Source organism: Phyllobates terribilis, unplaced genomic scaffold, assembly GCF_046119375.1.
Source record: "Phyllobates terribilis strain yellow unplaced genomic scaffold, ASM4611937v1 Scaffold_36__1_contigs__length_13169755, whole genome shotgun sequence".
Taxonomy (NCBI): Eukaryota; Metazoa; Chordata; class Amphibia; order Anura; family Dendrobatidae; genus Phyllobates; species Phyllobates terribilis.
In genome coordinates this window covers 10,767,153-10,786,700 of record NW_027362796.1, presented here as the reverse complement: position 1 = coordinate 10,786,700, position 19,548 = coordinate 10,767,153, and the positions used below count along the sequence as shown (strand labels likewise).

The 19,548-nt window shown below is 48.1% G+C and overlaps 3 protein-coding genes across 4 annotated transcripts in view; 1 reads left to right on the top strand and 2 right to left on the bottom strand.

The window, feature by feature from the left end:
• The window catches only part of LOC141182837 (uncharacterized), a 206,490-nt gene that overhangs the window by 150,208 nt on the left and 36,734 nt on the right, over positions 1–19,548 (bottom strand). The gene's annotated exons all lie outside the window — the stretch shown is intronic.
• LOC141182835 (uncharacterized) overlaps positions 1–19,548 on the bottom strand; it is a 285,253-nt gene that overhangs the window by 229,094 nt on the left and 36,611 nt on the right. The gene's annotated exons all lie outside the window — the stretch shown is intronic.
• LOC141182832 (uncharacterized) overlaps positions 5,446–19,548 on the top strand; it is a 618,372-nt gene continuing 604,269 nt past the window's right edge. The window contains exon 1 of the mRNA XM_073660961.1: positions 5,446–5,534. The gene's annotated coding sequence lies outside the window, so the exon portion shown is untranslated. The remainder of the gene's footprint in view (positions 5,535–19,548) is intronic.

Sequence of the window (19,548 nt, the reverse complement as noted above, 5' to 3'; positions counted from 1 at the left end):
TAAAATAAATAAAATAAACTACTTAAGGCACCTCCTCCAACATGGAGGTGCCTGTGCAACGTTGTAAATTTGTTTGCTAAACACTCTTGTTAGTTCTCAGGTCCCAGTGCATGTATCTCCATTTACCTGCCTGTCCGTCAGCCTGTCTACCAACCGTGCCCGCCTGCCAGTCTACCAGCCGTGCCCGCCTGTTCCTGCCTCCTGTCCCTTGGGGGTCAGTTGCTATCTTCCCGAGGTCAGACCCGGATTAGCACCTGGTCCACCTTCCTCGCCCCTCCTTGGGTCATGGAGTAGTCAAGCCGCTGTACATCCGAAGTTGAATTTCGTGAGGTCCCTAGTTATTTTCCCGAGTCTCTCCTTGCACCACGGCACAGTGGCTCCACCACCCATCCCATTACACAAGTCCTTTGTATTGATCTCACATGTATTTATACATATAAGTGAGATCTCCTCTGAGGCTTCGTTTTTCTAAGCTAAAAAAGCCCAACTTTTCCAACCTCTCAACATATGAGAAGTCTCCGTCCCTTGTAATAATCTAGCTGCTGCCTCTGAACTGACTCTAACTTCCGAATAACTGTTTTAAAATGTGAAGCCCAAAACTGGATCCCACATTCTAGATGTGGCCTCACAAGTAATTTGTAGTGACTACTACAGATTAAATGCAGCTATACTGGACACAACTCTCCATATTGACCCCAGTTCTTTTGACACAGAGGTAACTTGAACATTCTTCAGTCTTGTAGACATAGTGCAGGTTTGAGTCCTCTATCAGAGTCATTTCAGGAGATCCACTAAAGCTTATCTGAAGGTTTTATTATGGAAGGTATATGGTTCAAGAAAACAAACTGGGGCTCTTATTGTTTTAACCCCTTCTTGTGATGTGTATTACCAGATAAAGACAGTTTGGCAAAGTACACTGCTCAAAAAAAATAAAGGGAACACTTAAACAACACAATGTAACTCCCAAGTCAATCACACTTCTGTGAAATCTACCTGTCCAGTTATGAAGCAACACTGATTGTGAATCAATTTCTCCTGCTGTTGTGCAAATGTAACAGACAACTGGTAGAAATGATAGGCAATTAGCAAGATACCCCTATAAAGGAGTGGTTCAGCAAGTGGTGACCACAGACTATTTCTCTGTTCTCAGCCTTTTGGGCTGTTGTTTTGGTCACTTTTTCATTTTGCCGTTGCTCTCACCCCTAGAGGTACAGTAGCATGAGGCGGTGTCTACAGTACAACCCACAGAAGTTGCTCAGGTAGTGCAGTTCATCCAGGATGGCACATCAGTGCGAGCTGTGGCATGTGTCTGCACAAACGGTTAGAAACCGACTCCATGAGAGTGGTATGAGGGCCCGAAGTCCACAGATGGGGGTGGTGCTCACAGCCCAACACCGTGCATGACGCTTGACATTTGCCACAGAACACCAGGATTGGCAAAGTCGCCACTGGCGCCCTGTGCTCTTCACAGATGAAAGCAGGTCCACACTGAGCACATGTGACAGACGTGACAGAGTCTGGAGACGCCGTGGAGAGCGATCTGCTGCCTGCAACATCAGCATGACCGGTTTGTCAGTGGGTCAGTAATGGTGTGGGGTGGCATTTCTTTGGAGGGCCGCACAGCCCTCTATGTGCTCGCCAGACTGCGATTAGGTACCGAGATGAGATCCTCAGACCTCTTGTGAGACCATATGCTGGTGCGGTTGGCCCTGGGTTCCTCCTAATGCAGGACAATGCCAGACCTCATATGGCTGGAGTGTGTCAGCAGTTCCTGCAAGATGAAGGCATTGAAGCTATGGACTGGTCCGCCCGTTCCCCAGACCTGAATCCGATTGTGCACATCTGGGACATCATGTCTCGCTCCATCCACCAATGTCACCTTGCACCAGACTGTCCAGGAGTTGGCGGATGCTTTAGTCCAGGTCTGGGAGGAGATCCCACAGGAGACCATCCGCAACCTCATCAGGAGCATGCCCAGGCGTTGTAGGGAGGTCATACAGGCACGTGAAGTCCACACACAATACTGAGCCTCATTTTGACTTGTTTTTAGGATATTACATCAAAGTTGGATCAGCCTGTAGTGTGTTTTTCCACTTTAATTTTGGGGGTGACTCAAAATCCGGGCCTCCATTGGTTAATAAATTTGATTTCCATTGATGATTTTTGTGTGATTTTGTTGTCATAACATTCAACTTTGTACAGAACAAAGTATTCAATGAGAATATTTCATTCATTCATATCTAGGATGAGATGTTTGAGTGTTCCCTTTATTTTTTTGAGCAGTGTATATAATCCTGAGAACATTGCTGTAAGGCAGGGATATCAAGCTCCAACACACAGAGGGTCAAAATGAAAAACTTGGACTAAGTCACGGGTCAACCAGTATACAGTATGATGGGCCCCACCTAGTTCTCCATACAAATAATAGCCCCACATGGGGGTGGCGGTTCTGGTATTGCGGGCCAAATATAACAACCCTGCGGGCCAGATTTGGCCCACAAGCCAGAGTTAGACATGTATTCTGTAAGGCATATAATATTCACGGAGTATGGACGGTACGATACAAGCTCATACAACAATGGCAGATGTGGTTGGGCTTTTCAGCTTTACAAAACATGTCTACGGGATAACATTTCTGCTTGTGGAGAGTGACAAGCCAAGCCTGGCATGTCAGAGTGAGGAGACTTATAAGCCATGCATGCTCTTCTGGGAAATTGTGGAGCTAGAGCTCTAGTCCTCTTCCTCTCTGAAGAGGCGGCTTTACAAAAGTAATTGATAAGTAACATCAGAACTTTCCTGGCACAGTCAAAAGTGTTTAATCCACGAAAATGTGTAAAATGACCAGACCGTGCTCCTAAAGTTAACTTACACCCAGCTCACTTCAAGAGGTTGCACTAAATTGCGAAGGAGCCATCATCAAAATGATTGGGGCGACTATAGACTACCGTAAGTGTGTTGTGCATCATTTGATGATACAGGGGCAAGTAAACAGAAGAGCCGACCAGAAGCGCACTAATGCTTAAGAAACAAGCATTCCTTACATTTATTAAAGCTGTCAAACAGTCGCAAATCATGCACACGGGAGTGATTCAAACATATCACCGAGTACGCTGAAAATACTCGGTTATTCGCCCGAGCATACTCGCCGAAAGGGTTAACCGAACATACTCGCTCATCACTAGTCAGCACACTATGGCCCCCTCCAGGGCTCAACACCCTTATCCACCTATCTTTCCAACACAAGGTTTGGCACATAGAGAGGTAGGACATATAGTTGTTAGGGACCATTCATATTAAAAGGTCACCTTGACGTGGTTGGAGGCTTTGTGCTTGTTGATCAAAAAACGCTAACGAAGCACCTAATGTTTACAGCAATATTGGAGTTCATGTAATCAGTAGTCGCAGTGCGCTGACACATCGAGTATTAGTATGTTAGTATATTGGCCACATAGAGGATTAATTAAAGGTGTGCGAGTCCTATTTTTTTTGTATTATCCATTGTACAATATTCCACAGCTACGACTCTCTCATTTTATTCAACAGAAGCCGCCAATGTGATCAACTTGTTTCATCATTTATACCTTATTCAGGACATTCTGCAACAACTGGGCGTCGCCTTACTGGAAAGGGGCGTGGTCTAGAGCGAGGCACCGCGCATTGAAAAATGCTGCAAAACGGAAGCACACATTCCTGGCACAGAGGAAGCGCCACCTAGTGGTTTGTGTAAACTTAGTCTAAACACGTGCACATAGATCAAACAGCATGAACCTGCGATAAATCTGCCCCATCGTCTCCACAGCCTCAATGAAGTGCTCAGCATGGATGAAATAAAGGAGGCGCAGTGTCAGTCCTAGGCCTCGTTCACACCTCTGCTTTTCACGTTCATGTTCTATCCATGTTTTTGACAGACAGAATATAAACACACGCGGCTCCGCTCCGTACGCCTCGTACACACTCAGCTCCGCACGCCTCGTACACACGCGGCTCCGCTCCGCACGCCTCGTACACGCCCGGCTCCGCTCCGTACGCCTCGTACACGCCCGGCTCCGCTCCGTACGCCTCGTACACGCCCGGCTCCGCTCCGTACGCCTCGTACACGCCCGGCTCCGCTCCGTACGCCTCGTACACGCCCGGCTCCGCTCCGTACGCCTCGTACACGCGCGGCTCCGCTCCGTACGCCTCGTACACGCGCGGCTCCGCTCCGTACGCCTCGTACACGCGCGGCTCCGCTCCGTACGCCTCGTACACGCGTGGCTCCGCTCCGTACGCCTCGTACACGCGCGGCTCCGCTCCGTACGCCTCGTACACGCGCGGCTCCGCTCCGTACGCCTCGTACACGCGCGGCTCCGCTCCGTACGCCTCGTACACACAAGGCTCCGCTCCGTACACCTCGTACACACAAGGCTCCGCTCCGTACACCTCGTACACACAAGGCTCCGCTCCGGACACCTCGTACACGCGCGGCTCCGCACGCCTCGTACACGCGCGGCTCCGCTCTGTACACCTCGTACATGCGCGGCTCCGCTCCGTACACCTCGTACACATGCGGCTCCGCTCCGTACACCTCGTATACACAAGGCTCCGCTCCGTACACCTTGTACACATGCGGCTCCACTCCGTACACCTCGTATACACAAGGCTCCGCTCCGTACACCTCGTACACACGCGGCTCTGCTCCGTACACCTCGTACACGCGCGGCTCCGCTAAGTACACCTCGTACACGCGCGGCTCCGCTCCGTACACCTCGTACACGCGCGGCTCTGCTCCGTACACCTCGTACACACGCGGCTCCGCTCCGTACACCTCGTACACACGCGGCTCCGCTCCGTACACCTCGTACACACGCGGCTCCGCTCCGTACACCTCGTACACGCGCGGCTCTGCTCCGTACACCTCGTACACGCGCGGCTCTGCTCCGTACACCTCGTACACGCGCGGCTCTGCTCCGTACACCTCGTACACACCCGGCTCTGCTCCGTACACCTCGTACACACACTGCTCCGCTCCGTACACCTCGTACACACACGGCTCCGCTCCGTACACCTAGTACACGCGCGGCTCTGCTCCGTACACCTCGTACACAGGCGGCTCTGCTCCGTACACCTCGTACACGCGCGGCTCTGCTCCGTACACCTCGTACACACCCGGCTCTGCTCCGTACACCTCGTACACACACTGCTCCGCTCCGTACACCTCGTACACACGCGGCTCCGCTCCGTACACCTAGTACACGCGCGGCTCTGCTCCGTACACCTCGTACACAGGCGGCTCTGCTCCGTACACCTCGTACACACACGGCTCTGCTCTGTACACCTCGTACACACGCGGCTCTGCTACATCCACACTGTAAACCCCTCCTGACCCCACACATAAACTTCAGCTCATCCAGCACCATGACAACCAGCACAGCAGAGTCCTGCATCCACTGAGGCCCCTGATCATGTGACCCCTGACTCCTCCCCTCCTGTGACCTCATCACAGCTCCTGTGCGCACAGAGCAGCCATATATGTGGTGGCGGCTCTGCAGGTGGAGGTCGGTGCTGTCTCCATTAAATCTTTCTATCTGTATCTTCTGTTGGTCCGAGAACAAGCCGACATCTCCTCTCAACGGCCCGAGAGCTGGAAGCTCCAACCTCCATAGGTTCCGCCTCAGGTAAGCGGATGGACTCTGGAGGAATGACCGAAACCCTCTGTTGCTTACGACATCTTTCCCGAATTATTGGATGCATACGAATGGCCTGGGTCATGGCCTCCCCCAAGGAGCAAGGTGGAGTATGCAGAGCCAGAGCGTCCTTAAGTGTATCAGAAAGACCTCTGTAGAACTGGCACCTGAGAGCAGCATCATTACACAGAGGACCATTGCCAGAACTTGAAATTATAGTACTCGGCAGTGCAGCCCCCATGTGTCAGGTTCATGATCTCTGCCTCTCCGACCTGGACCCTACCAGGGTCATCATAATTATCCTTAAGGTGTCAACAAAACATTGTTCTGTTGCTTGTGAGGACAAGGAAATGCCCAAATCTGGGGCCCCCCCCCCCACAGCAGGGACATAATTATTTCTACCCGCTGACTCATTCCCTGAAGACTGGGGTCGTAACTTAATAAACAATCTGCAGCTCTGCCTGAAGACCCTAAACTGCTTTCTCCCCCGAAAATGTATCCAGAACTGCCACCATTGGTTCGGGAGAGATCAAGTGCACATCAGAGGGTACAGAAGTCATAACTACATGGTTACGGGTCCGGGTGGTGGAACCTCTGTGCTGCGGGAGGGACCAGAGGGGCGTAACTAAGTGCCTACTCGGACCGACCCAGGTCACACGGCGGCTCAGTCGAGTCCGTGACCCTGGGAGGAACCGGGCAGGAGGACCAGGTGCCACTCTGGGACTGACCTTGTGTGAGAGCAGGTGACTCCCACGGGTCAGATGACAGGAGCTGACCAGTACAGCGGATGAGCACGGCAGGAAGGCTGACGGGTGGTCCGGGTGGATAAGCAGGCTGGTACGGCAGATAGCCAGGCAGGTGCTCCAGGTAGGCAAGCAGGCGGGCACGTCAGATAATAGGCAGGTGCTCCGGGAAGACAGACTGGCGGGCACGGCAGGTTACAGGCAGGTGCTCCAGGTAGGGTGGCTAGCGGGCACAGCAGGTTACAGGCAGGTGCTCCAGGTAAGCAGGCTAGCGGACACAACAGGTAACAGACAGGAACTCCAGGTAAGCAGGCTGGCGGGTATGACTGTAGACAGACAGGAGGACAGAACTGTTAGACAGGCTGGCGGGCTGGACTGATAGACAGACTGGCAGGCAGGACAGAAAAGCAGCGGGACCTGAGGGCTACAGCAAGTGTTAGCACACGGAACAACAACCTTGCACAGGCACCTCCATTTTGGAGTAGATGCCTTATATAGGAGAAGTCCTCCGGCCATTGGCCGGGGACTCTATGACTGCGCGCGTGGCCCCTTTAAGAGGGAGGGAGCGCGCGCGGGCCCTAAGCACAGTGCCCGGGGAGCTGCGCGCGGTGCGCACCACAGCAGCAAGGGAGCAGAAAGATGCCGGACCTGAACCGCGGCGGTGAGGGGAACGGCGTCTCTGCCCGGCAGAGACGCCGATGCTACTTACAGTCACTAGCGAAGAGCTTTGAGAAGCACCCATTGTACTAGTAAACTGACCTTGTAGTTGGGACTGTAAAGATTCTAGCTTCTGGTGCACCCTGGCCAGATCCTGGACCATCTGGTTCAGATTCTCCACTTGATCAGAAAGTACAAGCTGGATCCATTGGTGGCAAGGAAAAAAAAATGAAACTGAAATCGTACTATAACAGACAATCCATGAGGCAGGATAGTCAAACATTTCGGGGTCAGATGACAAGTGAGCATGTAATAAGAATGAGGGAAAAGATAAAAGCAAAGTCAGGTAAGGGTCCGAAGTCAAAATACCAGGAGAATAGTGGATCAGAGCAAAGGGGTTGAGCAAACAGATGGTCAGAACTAGGTCCAAATTTAGGCAGCAATAGATCAATGAACAGCGCACAGAAATTCAGGCAAAAAGCACCACTGAGCGAGTGCTACGATTGGCAGAGTTCTGAGCTGGGCTAAGTAGCAAGGAATTAATTAGCCACATGGAACACCTGCAAAAAGCCCAGCACCTCCTAGTCTCCTGATTGGATGACTGAGCTGTCAAAGTACCGACAGCTCAGGACACCCCTGCACCCGATTGAATGACTGAGCTGTCTATCAACAAACTGACATCTCAGCATGCCCATGCCCTTGACCTTCTGAAGGGAGGAATCATGACACCTAACATTTAATTTTCCATGATGGTAAGGCTATGTGCCCACGTTGCGGAAATGAAGCATATTTTTTACGCTTCTCCCTGGCGGGAAAATCGCATGCGGATATTACATGCGGTTTTCCCGCCAGGTAGAAGCGTTTGTCAAGCGTTTGTGAGGCGTCTTTGCATGCATTTCCGCATGCGGGTTATCAAGCACTTCTCCAAGTGATTCAAGCATCACTTGGAAAGTGCTTGACAACTTGTTCACACTATATAAATCCATGCAACCGGCATGGATTTATATAGTGTGACCAGTAATAGTTAAAAAAAGAATCAGAATGGTAAAAAATAAAAAAATAAAGTTTATACTCACCTACCGATGCATTCTCTGCCCCGTCCGGAGTCTTGAGCGGCTCACGCTGTTGTGTGCAGGACCTTCGGTGACGTCATTGAGTCATGTGATGTGTCACATGACTCAATGACGTGGCAGGTCCTTCACACACCTCGCGACGGCGGGAAAACACCGGGAAGACATCAGAAGATAAGTATAAACTTTATTTTATTCTTTTTTTTACAGGTACAATGGTACCCAGGTCTGAATGAGAGTCTCCTCTCCTCCAGACTTGGGTACCATCCGCATGCGGAAACGCAAAATTAATGAACATGCTGCGGATTTTTGACCGCAGCATATACGCTGCGGAAAAATCCGCAGCATGGGCATCGACATTGCGGAATGCCATTGGGGACCATGGGGTGCGGATATACATGCGTTTACTCTGCGGTAATTCAGCAGCATATACGCTTGTAATACGCAACGTGGGCACGCAGCCTTAAGATGTGAACTTTTTTGAAGCTCGGCTTATAGGTGAAACCTCAACAGGTGGGACTATATCTTTTGACATTCCAACGTAAATATTACTAGCTCTGCAGTGGAGTATTTATGATGAATTGTATCTGATCACTCCTCCTAGGGCCAGGACTGAAATCCTCTAGTCTATTAGTCTCGGGAAATGGAGAGTTTATTCCTCCTGGTCATCCGTGTTTTAGTAAGCGAGATCATATTCCAATTACAAATATTCCTAGTCACTCTAAGCTGGTATTTTTCAAAAACACTCAAATCATTAAAAGACGTTTGTCTAAAATTGTCTAATAATCTTTTAATAAAAAATTAAGACTGTGTTCACGTTGAGATTTTTGGAAAAAAAAACATTTTCCTGAAACATTTTTCTCAGACCTTTTTATTTGACAATGTCTAGTTTGGAGCCAATCCTGATTTCTAGCCAATTTGCATGGACATCTGAATGAGCCCTCATGTAAATAATTGGTGCTATGAATGGGCCTTGAGTATGAGAGGTGCACCCCAAGATTCAGTGATGGGTCCACTATTAAACTTACTTATTAATTATATTAAAACAGTAAAACTACTGAGTCCCGTGTTAGAAAATCACTTGTAGATGAGGATCTGTTTGTAATAACGTGCAGTCATCGTATATTTAGGGTAATTAAACTTGGAGAGTCACTGGTAGAGAAGGATTGATTGTAATAATGTGCAGTCATCGTATGTTTAGGATAATTAAATTAAGAGAGATACTTGTAGAGAAGGATCTGGGTATAATAATCGGCCGTCATTGTATGCTCAGGGGAGTTAAACTAGGAGAGTCACTGGTAGAGAAGGATCTGGGCATAATAATCTGCCGTCATCTTATGCTCAGGGGAGTTAAACTAGGAGAGTCACTGGTAGAGAAGGATTGATTGTAATAATGTGCAGTCATCGTATGTTTAGGATAATTAAATTAAGAGAGATACTTGTAGAGAAGGATCTGGGTATAATAATCGGCCGTCATTGTATGCTCAGGGGAGTTAAACTAGGAGAGTCACTGGTAGAGAAGGATCTGGATTGTACTTGCAAAACACATATGAAATCACCTAATTTAATATTAATCCGTGTCTTCTAAAGCCAACAAGATATTCTCATGTATTAAAAGAGGCATGAACTCGCGGGAGCGTAACACTACTACATTACAAAGTGTTAGTGTAGCCTTATCTCGGATATGCAGTTCAGTTCTGGGTATCAGTTTATAATAAGGTGTCACTTTAAACACCAGAGACAGGCCCAGTAATATTATTAGTAAAGGATGGGGTAATATAGAGGTAAGACGCGCCATGTCATCTGCCAGTGACAATTATAGGCTGTAACGCAAAAAGCATCATTTTGACATTACTAAGGCTAGCTTTGCTTTAAAGGGTTTGGATATAGTCCTGGGAAACCTTAGAGTGTCATACACGTCTTTTACAGGGAAATGGAGAGTTTGAAGTATTTTCAATTTTTAACTGATCAATTGGGTAGAAAACATTTTTTTTGGCTGATTTGGACTGTCATATATGGAGTTATGCAGATCAAAGGCTGGGGGCATCTGATCACTGCCTGCACCACCCGCTGTGAACAGTTAATTGAAGCAGGTTATCTGATGGAGAGCAGACATGGAGTCTTTATACAGAGTAATGAACAGGTAGCTGTCACTGTTGGATAACTATTTGGACCATCAGATGTGTCCCTGTATGGCTCCACTGGCACATGAGTATTAAATGCAGAGGCTGGGGCTTTCATCTTGTGCAGTCACTCTGTCTGTACTGCCCAGCTGGGAGAATGTAGAACAATATTTTAAAGTTTTTTATATTATAATTCTAGTTTTACAGAATCCATGGATATATCCATGATCGGGGAGCAGATTCGCACCTTTGGGTAAAATTGGAAAAGTTTTGGTAACTGGCAATCCACATGAGCGCAATATCTCCCCGAATTATGATAGATAATTTTCATGTGTGGTATGTATAGATGACAGCCATATTGTTTCTATGGAATGTTCCTTGGAAAAAATATGACCCACATCAGAAATGAGGGCTAAAACTGGATTAGAATCAAATATTATAAGCCGTCTCCTTCTTCCCTCAGCAGAAGGGGGAGTGAAGGGTCTGATGAGACCTATTATAATATCTCTTCTACCGTATATCGAGGTCAGATCCCGAAGAACCACATGCGTATGGCCGTTCAGTACCACAACCTTTTCGGTGGCATCTTCCCCGCAAAGAAATCTCATGGTCCAGTCATGTAAGGTTTATTCATTCTTTTTATTAGACTGTTTGTTTTATGTATGACTTTTTGTTTTTGCTCGATTTGTAACTTTTTTAAGCACTGTAATACTTTTGGCTATTAAATCTAACATTTAATATATTTGTTTTTCGTTGCTTTAACGTACCCACAATCTCGAGAGAGAAATTAGCTTGGTTGCGTTACCAGGTAGCCAGAGTGAAAGTAGTGAACTGCTCAGGAGCTTGGGAAAGCTGGATGTGCATATGTCCCAGTGTGTTGCCAAGTAAAGGCGACTTGCTGGCGTTGTAAAACCGTGACTGGTGGCAGTGTATGGTGCCTAAGGCAGTAGCCGTGGGTAAGCTGCTGCTTCTCCACACCCTGGCACCTCACAAACAAGCAGTGTCCCAGTCCATATGTAGTGTGCTGTGAAGTTTGCTTTGCAATCACTTGTAGGCCATAGGCTTCCGCTGTACCCACGTCCTTAGGTCCAGGATTGGTGGCACCGTTAGTGGTTTTCATGACACGGACTAATGGAAAATTCGCTCATCTCTATTTCCTAATCATCCTTTAGTGCTAAAAATTGTTTCTCTTTCTCTTCCAAAATTTGACTGTAACTGTTGGATTTTTTTTCTTGTAAAATTTGTCAAAATTATTTTAATAACAAGGAAATGACTATATTGCTACATGAGTTTTTAGATAATGAAGAAGATATGATTCCCGGGAATAACATTTCCCACATTCTGGACATGAATATGGCTTCTCTCCTGTGTGAATTCTTTGATGTTTATGAAGATCTGGTTTCGGCCTGTCAGGAATATTATAAAATATAAATGTCAGGAAAATGTTCTTCCATATCTGCCTGACGTAAATGTTCACCCCCCTCCCTTATTCCCCTTCTGCTCAGCACAAAGCCCCAAATAACGCACGCCTGTTAAATACTTTATGCAAACACGGCCAGCCAAGGAGTGTTATAACTTCCTTAGGAAGCAAGCATCTTGTCCCTGAGAGACACAGGAGGTAATTAAAACGCAGGCTTGCACTAATTTGTGTGTAACTGTTGAAGGGTCTTCCCGAGCCTCAAAGGGAAATTTCTAGACGCACTGGCTCCGATATTAGATATGAAATATTATGAGTTCCATATGTCCGGCAATAACGAGACCCAAATGGGTAGTGACCAAATCAGCCCAGGAATGTGTAGGTATTTTTCCAGGGCTGTAACCAAAATCAGGAAGCTGAAGCGCAAAAACACCAGAATGGCAGACGGCAGCTATGCGAAGTGTGATATCAAAATAAAGATAAAATCATAAGGGAAAAAATGGCGTAGTCTGCAAGCTCCTGCGATCAATGGGTAATGAGTTATCGCAGAAGTTAGCGTTTCTAATAAAAATGTACAGGCTGGAGACCGGCCCACATGATGTCACCACAAGGGGCGTGTGGCCCGATCTCCTTTAGGTATAAAAGAGTCTATGGAGAAGACAGGAGGACTCATTGCCAGGGGGGATATGAATTATAAGCAACGGGTCCTGTTCAATAACAGCATATTCCAACCGGGGAGCCCCCCTCCTCCACCTATATTGAATTGTCTCCACGATCGTATAGAGTAAGTTGTCTTCTTTTTACCCTGTTTATTTTATGTAACTGCCTATGTATTTTAATGTCCCCTTTGTTACATCCTTGTGTATATATTTTTCTTAAACACTGCCTCCCTTTTGGATTAAATATAAAATTGAATAGTTCTGTTTCTTTTGTTCTGTAATCGTTCCCTTCCCCGAAGCCATATACGCTACCAAAACGCAGGAGTCCGGCCAGACCAGTATTATATTTCAAACTCGGCCGGTGGTGGCAGAGAATATTAATAATTGGGCTATCGTGAAGCTGACAGTGACCGTACGGAGGGCGTTAAACACGGTTTCCAGTCTGTGTAACCCAGGGTGTTGTGCCATATGTTCACTTGTCGCTTACCGATACCTACGTAGAGAGTAGTCTGGATCGCGTGCTCGCGACTCCGGACGAAATACGGACAGCGTGACGGCACGGTGAGATATTGTGTGATCCCCCGGTGTCGTCCTGACCGTGTGTGTTGGGGATTCCCTGACAAATTGGTGGCAAGCGGTGGAATATCACAGAACATCAGTGCCTGGATTGAGCAATCATTCCTGTCACTGAAAACTTGCACGGTTCTTGCGAGAATTCTGTGCAGAGTTTTAAGAAATCAGACTCAGTGTTTTAATTTTTTTTACCTGGGACATTACTATACGTGTAGCAGTTGCATCCCCTCCCTTCTCTTGTTTTTCTATCCTATCTTTTTTTTGGCAATAATGGCTACACGTGGAGAGCCCTGGTATCACCAGCAGACGAAGACCACTATCACTGCCCTCTGTGAGCTGAGTCAGATAGACCCCACGGGCAAAACCGAGGTCCAAATGATTGCTGAACTGTTGCACGGTGATGCAGAGCCTGCCCGACTGCAGAGCCCTGATGATGGGGCGGCCAGCCAAGGCCCGGATGGCGCTGCTGCAGGGGTCCCACCTTTGATTGCCTGCCATACCCGCAACCAGGGTAGTGTGGACCCCCACCTGCAGATGGCCTTGGAGCAGCTCGCCGCAGATGATTGTGATGGACGACTGCAACTGATCCTGAAATTCCAGGAGCGAGCAGAGCAACGGGCCCAAGCCGACCGAGAGACTGCGGAGCGCCAGGCCCAAGCTGACCGACAACACCAGCTGGAGCTAGCCCGGATTCAGAAGGAGTCACCCTCTACGCAGACCCGTGAGTCCAACAGTGCCAGCTGCTTTAAACCCCGTCCTGAGCACTTCCCTGTGATGGAAAAGGATGGGGACTTGGACACATTTCTGCGAGGCTTTGAAAAGGCCTCCAGACAGTATCAGCTGCCCACCGACCAGTGGGCAAGATATTTAACTCCAGGGCTCCGAGGAAAAGCCTTGGAGGTGTTTGCTTCCCTCCCTCGAGAATAAGATGGAGACTATGAGGCCGTCAAGCAGGCCCTGATAAAAAAGTACCAGCTGACTCCGGAAGTTTACCGGAAAAAGTTCAGAGCCCTCCAACGAGGACCACATGACGCCTACAGCGATGTGGTAGACGGGCTCAGAACCAACTTTGAGCAGTGGATCCGAGGACTGTCAGTCACCACCTTCAAGGACCTGAAGGATCTGATGGTGAAGGACCAGTTTCTTCATCTTTGCCCAGTGGAAGTGAAACAGTTTGTGCTTGACCGCGAGCCGAGGGAAGCCTCCAAAGCAGCCCAGATCGTGGATACCTATGAGGCCAACCGCACACCAGAGGTGCGGAAGTCAGCCACCGCCAGCTGGAAAGGGGGTAAGCCGACAACCACCCCCAGTGTTCCGGCCAGCCGGCCCTCAGCGGGTCCTGCCCCATCTTTTATCACCCGGCCCGCATCTGACTCCCGTAAGTGCTATACCTGTGACAAGACTGGTCACATCAGCCTTGTCTGCCCAGAGAGGCAGAAGATGAACTCCACACCTGAGGCCCCAGGACCTACTGCAGCCATTCTTTTTGTGGGTGGGGTGGTTGGCCGGGCCCGGGAGAACTTACAACCCGTTACCGTGGGAAACACAGTCACTGTCGGCCTTAAGGACACTGGCGCAGAACGCACCCTGATCCGCCCAGAGTTTGTGTTACCAGAGGAACTCATTCCTGGGAAGACCCTGACTGTCACCGGGTTTGGGGGTGTTTGCCGTCCCATGCCGATGGCCCGAGTTGTCCTGGACTGGGGTGCGGGGGGGTTAAGGGAAGTGAGGGTGTCGGAGAATCTCCCCACTAATGTGCTATTGGGAACTGATCTGGGACGGTTGGTTGCCCGATACATTCCTGACAACCCTCCCAGATCTGATATGTCATGTAATGCAACTGTCAGTAATGTGAATGTGATCTCTAATAAAAGTGTGTGTTGTGATAAAGGGGAACTCACCCACCTCACCCCGCGGGGTGATGCTGCTGAGGATCCCCTAAAGCGAGCCAGTATAAGTGCTAGGGGCAAAGGGAGCAGGCACGAACACCAGGAAGCAGGTCGTCCCGTGCAGGTAACCAGTGTCACGCCAGATGGTAACATGGTCAGTGGTAGCTGCCCCATGACTAGCACGGCTCCAGAGGTGATGTGGAAGGATGGGGAGAAACACGGGGATCATAGGGAAAGTGGTCCCGTGTCGACGACCAGTGTCACGACGGACTGTGACATGGCCGGTCATAGCTCCCCCCTAGAGAGCACAGCTCTCAAGGTAAAGATGATGACAGGTAAAAAGGTAGGCCGCATAACCAGGCGAGGTAACAGGAAAGTGTGTCCCCCTGTCTGTCAAGAGTATGGGAGGAAGGTACCCATAGCCTGTCAGAGGTGTGGGGAAAATGTATCCCAAGCCGGTTAGGGTGATCGGAAAGCTGGACCCTCAGGTTGGTGGGCCAGTGGATCTGCTGCTTGTCGGATCAGCAGGAAGGGTGGGCCAGGAGGTGGGCTCAAGCGGTGATCTGTAAATCACCCCTTATGCCACCTCAAAGAGGGGAAGAGGTCAGGAATATTATAAAATATAAATGTCAGGAAAATGTTCTTCCATATCTGCCTGATGTAAATGTTCACCCCCCTCCCTTATTCCCCTTCTGCTCAGCACAAAAGCCCCAATTAACGCACGCCTGTTAAATACTTTATGCAAACATGGCCAGCCAAGGAGTGTTATAACTTCCTTAGGAAGCAAGCATCTTGTCTCTGAGAGACGCGGGAGGTAATTAAAACGCAGGCTTGCACTAATTTGTGTGTAACTGTTGAAGGGTCTTCCCGAGCCTCAAAGGGAAATTTCTAGACGCACTGGCTCCGATATTAGATATGAAATATTATGAGTTCCATATGTCCGGCAATAACGAGACCCAAATGGGTAGTGACCAAATCAGACCAGGAATGTGTAGGTATTTTTCCAGGGCTGTAACCAAAATCAGGAAGCTGCAGCGCAAAAACACCAGAATGGCAGACGGCAGCTATGCGAAGTGTGATATCAAAATAAAGATAAAATCATAAGGGAAAAAATGGCGTAGTCTGCAAGCTTCTGCGATCAACGGGCGATAAGTTATCGCAGAAGTTAGCGTTTCTAATAAAAATGTACAGGCTGGAGACCGGCCCACATGATGTCACCACAAGGGGCGTGTGGCCAGATCTCCCTTAGGTATAAAAGAGTCTATGGAGAAGACAGGAGGACTCATTGCCAGGGGGGGATAAGAATTATAAGCAACGGGTCCTGTTCAATAACAGCATATTCCAACCGGGGAGCCCCCCTCCTCCACCTATATTGAATCGTCTCCACGATCGTATAGAGTAAGTTGTCTTCTTTTTACCCTGTTTATTTTATGTAACTGCCTATGTATTTTAATGTCCCCTTTGTTACATCCTTGTGTATATATTTTTCTTAAACACTGCCTCCCTTTTGGATTAAATATAAAATTTAATAGTTCTGTTTCTTTTGTTCTGTAATCGTTCCCTTCCCCGAAGCCATATACGCTACCAAAACGCAGGCGTCCGGCCAGGCCTGTATTATATTTCAAACTCGGCCGGTGGTGGCAGAGAATATTAATAATTGGGCTATCGTGAAGCTGACAGTGACCGTATGGAGGACTTTAAACACAGTTTCCAGTCTGTGGAACCCAGGGTGTTGTGCCATATGCTCACTGATCGCTTACCGATACCTACGTAGAGAGTAGTCTGGATCGCGTGCTCGCGACTCCAGACGAAATACGGACAGCGTGACGGCACGGTGAGATATTGTGTGATCTCCTGGTGCCGTTCCTGACAAATTGGTGGCAGCGGTGGGATATTGTGTGATCCTGCCGGTGCGTTCCCTGACACTGCCTAAAACATTTCCCACATTCTGAACATGAATATGGCTTCTCTCCTGTGTGAATTCGTTGATGCATAAGGAAATGTGATTTCTGGTTGAAACATTTCCCACATTCTGGACATGAATATGGCTTCTCCCCTGTGTGAATTCGTTGATGTTTAAGAAGGTCTTGTCTCCGGATAAAACATTTCCCACATTCTGAACATGAAAACGGCTTTTCTCTTGTGTGAATTCTCTGATGTGTAAGCAATTTAGATTTATGTTCAAAACATTTCCCACATTCTGAACATGAATATGGCTTCTCCCCTGTGTGACTTCTGTAATGTGTATGTAAATTTGACTTACGGTTAAAACATTTCCCACATTCTGAACATGAAAACGGCTTTTCTCCTGTGTGAATTCTCTGATGTGTAAGTGACGCGCCCCCTGGGCCATATTCTTTAGGGGGAATATCCGGAGCCGGATCAGATGGGGGTTGTAGTCTTCCGAGTGGCGGTGACCCGGTCCGTGCCCAGGGTGTCAAACTCCGTTGTATGTGGCAGTCCTACAGATGTTAATAAGTTCTTAATGTCGACTACGCCACCCGTTGTATTGCGGTCACTATGGCCGCCGCTGCAGCAGGGTCCGCTGAGGCTGATGGTGTAGGTGCAGCTTTTGATGGTATAACCCCCAACGGGTGGGGTATAGCCTCAGGGGGTCAGGTGCAGAGGATGGGGGTTGTGGTGGTGCAGCATAGATGTTAAAGGAAGACAGAGTCGGGTTATGCAGTTAAGGGTATTTACTCACTGCTGATGTTCCGGTCACTCCAGCTTCAAGTGACCTCCCGAGCCGTGCTGCATCCACCAGGTCCTGGATCCAGCCAACTCCCAAATAAGTCCGGAGCGTGACCCTGAGCTCTCCTTCTGTCCTTTCTCTGGCCGTCCCCACTATTGATCCACCCAGGTCCAGCTCCCTCGGGCCTTCTGTTGGGAGACCCTTGGCCTTGGGTTCCCTGACCCTCCTCGTGGTATGCCTTCGTGGTGGATGTGGTGGGTGACCGTGGCAAACGCTGCCCACGGTCTCCGGTCTCTGGCTGGGGTGTGTTTTTGCCCCCACCAGCTTGGGTTCCGGTACCCTGTGCCGACTCTTCACCCGGGGATTTAATTTGGGTTCTTAGAGTCTCTTCTGTTTACCCCCTCTGGGTCTTTCTCTCTTTTCTCCTCTCTCACTCTGGGTCTCTCTTCTCCTCTGCTCGCTGACTTCCTCTCTGCAACTGACCCTGTTCTTAGTTGGTGCCCACCTTATATACACCCTCTATGTGTGAGCTCAGGTGACCAGCACCCAATGAGCTCCTATCTTTACCCAGGCTGCTCCCCCTATCTGCCCCTACACTACTTGGGATGTACCACCCCCCTCCCACTCCAGCCAGGAACAGACTCGGTCGTACCTGCACATTTCTAAGTGGGAGTACCGTCGGCCTGTTCCTCGGAAATGGGATGTATGTAGTGCATGCAGCCTACCGAGCTCAGTTCCACACTCCTTCCCTACCCGGGAGTGGAATATCACACCTCTGGGTTGAGGTGCAATACCCCTGTAGCAGCCGAATCCTCAGGGTGCTACATAAGCAATGTAGATTTATGTTCAAAACATTTCTCACATTCTGAACAGGAAAATGGTTTCTTCCCTCTGGGAATTATTTGATGTTCGACATCCCTTCTCTGGCTTTCATTTTGCTTAACAGTCTGTGATGGATCCAAGTAGATGACGGATTGAAAAGGCTCAGATGATTGATTTCTGCTCTGAAGGGCTGGAGGTATAGCTGGAATAATGGCACGCTTTTCTTGGGTATCTGGTTTGACACCACAGTCATCTGCCAAGAATAAATCTGATTTTAATATTTTTCAATATCAATGCCTTATATTTTATAACATTTCTCTATATATAATTCCATACAAATCAAAGTATAATGAAACTATGACCTAAGCCAATCTTGAGCCATCTGTTCACAAATCCCATGGTACTGAACCCCTAACATCCAAGCGACAAACATAATACATACAGGCAGAAACGTTTGAGGTGATAAAGGGAGGATTAAAAATAAGCTTTATTACATTACAATCTAAAGCAACAGAGAAAAATATACGCAATAAAAACATGTAAGATGGGGTATTCGCATCTCTGAGAAACTATCCCAATATGTAGTAGGTGTAATAATAATAATATAAGCAAATATCTCCAAATAGAAATGTAGTATAGTTCTTCTGATTCGCTATGTCGCTTACCCCATGTTCAGGGCATTGCAGTAGCTTAGGTATCCAAGGTTACTACTACTCACATAGTGACAGTTAGTTGCTAGTGGTCATACCCATGGATACCTAAGCTACTGCAATGCCCTGCACATGGGGTAAGTGACAAAGAAAATCAGGAGAACTATACCACATTTCTAATTGGAGGTATTTGCTATTATTATTATTACACCTACTATATTTTGGGATAGGATTTTGGAGGTGAGAATACCCCTTTAAGGCTGTATGCTTAGGACTTATCCAGGACTCATCCAGGTGCCCCATTCTATTGTCTTTTTGTGATTACATTTATCCCTCTTAAATTACTTTTTGTATTTTTATGTGTTCTCAATTGCGTTCTAATAAATTGTATTTTTAATCTCTATATTGTCTCACATTTCTCCATATACAATCATAGACGAAAGTGTTGGCGCCCTTGAAATTATTCCAGAAAATGAAGTATTTCTCCTGTTTTGTTATACACACGCTTATTTCTGTTGTGGGTACTGGAACAACACAAAATTAAAAGAGAGAAAAAAAAGTCCAAAAATAGGCCAGACAAAATTGTTGGC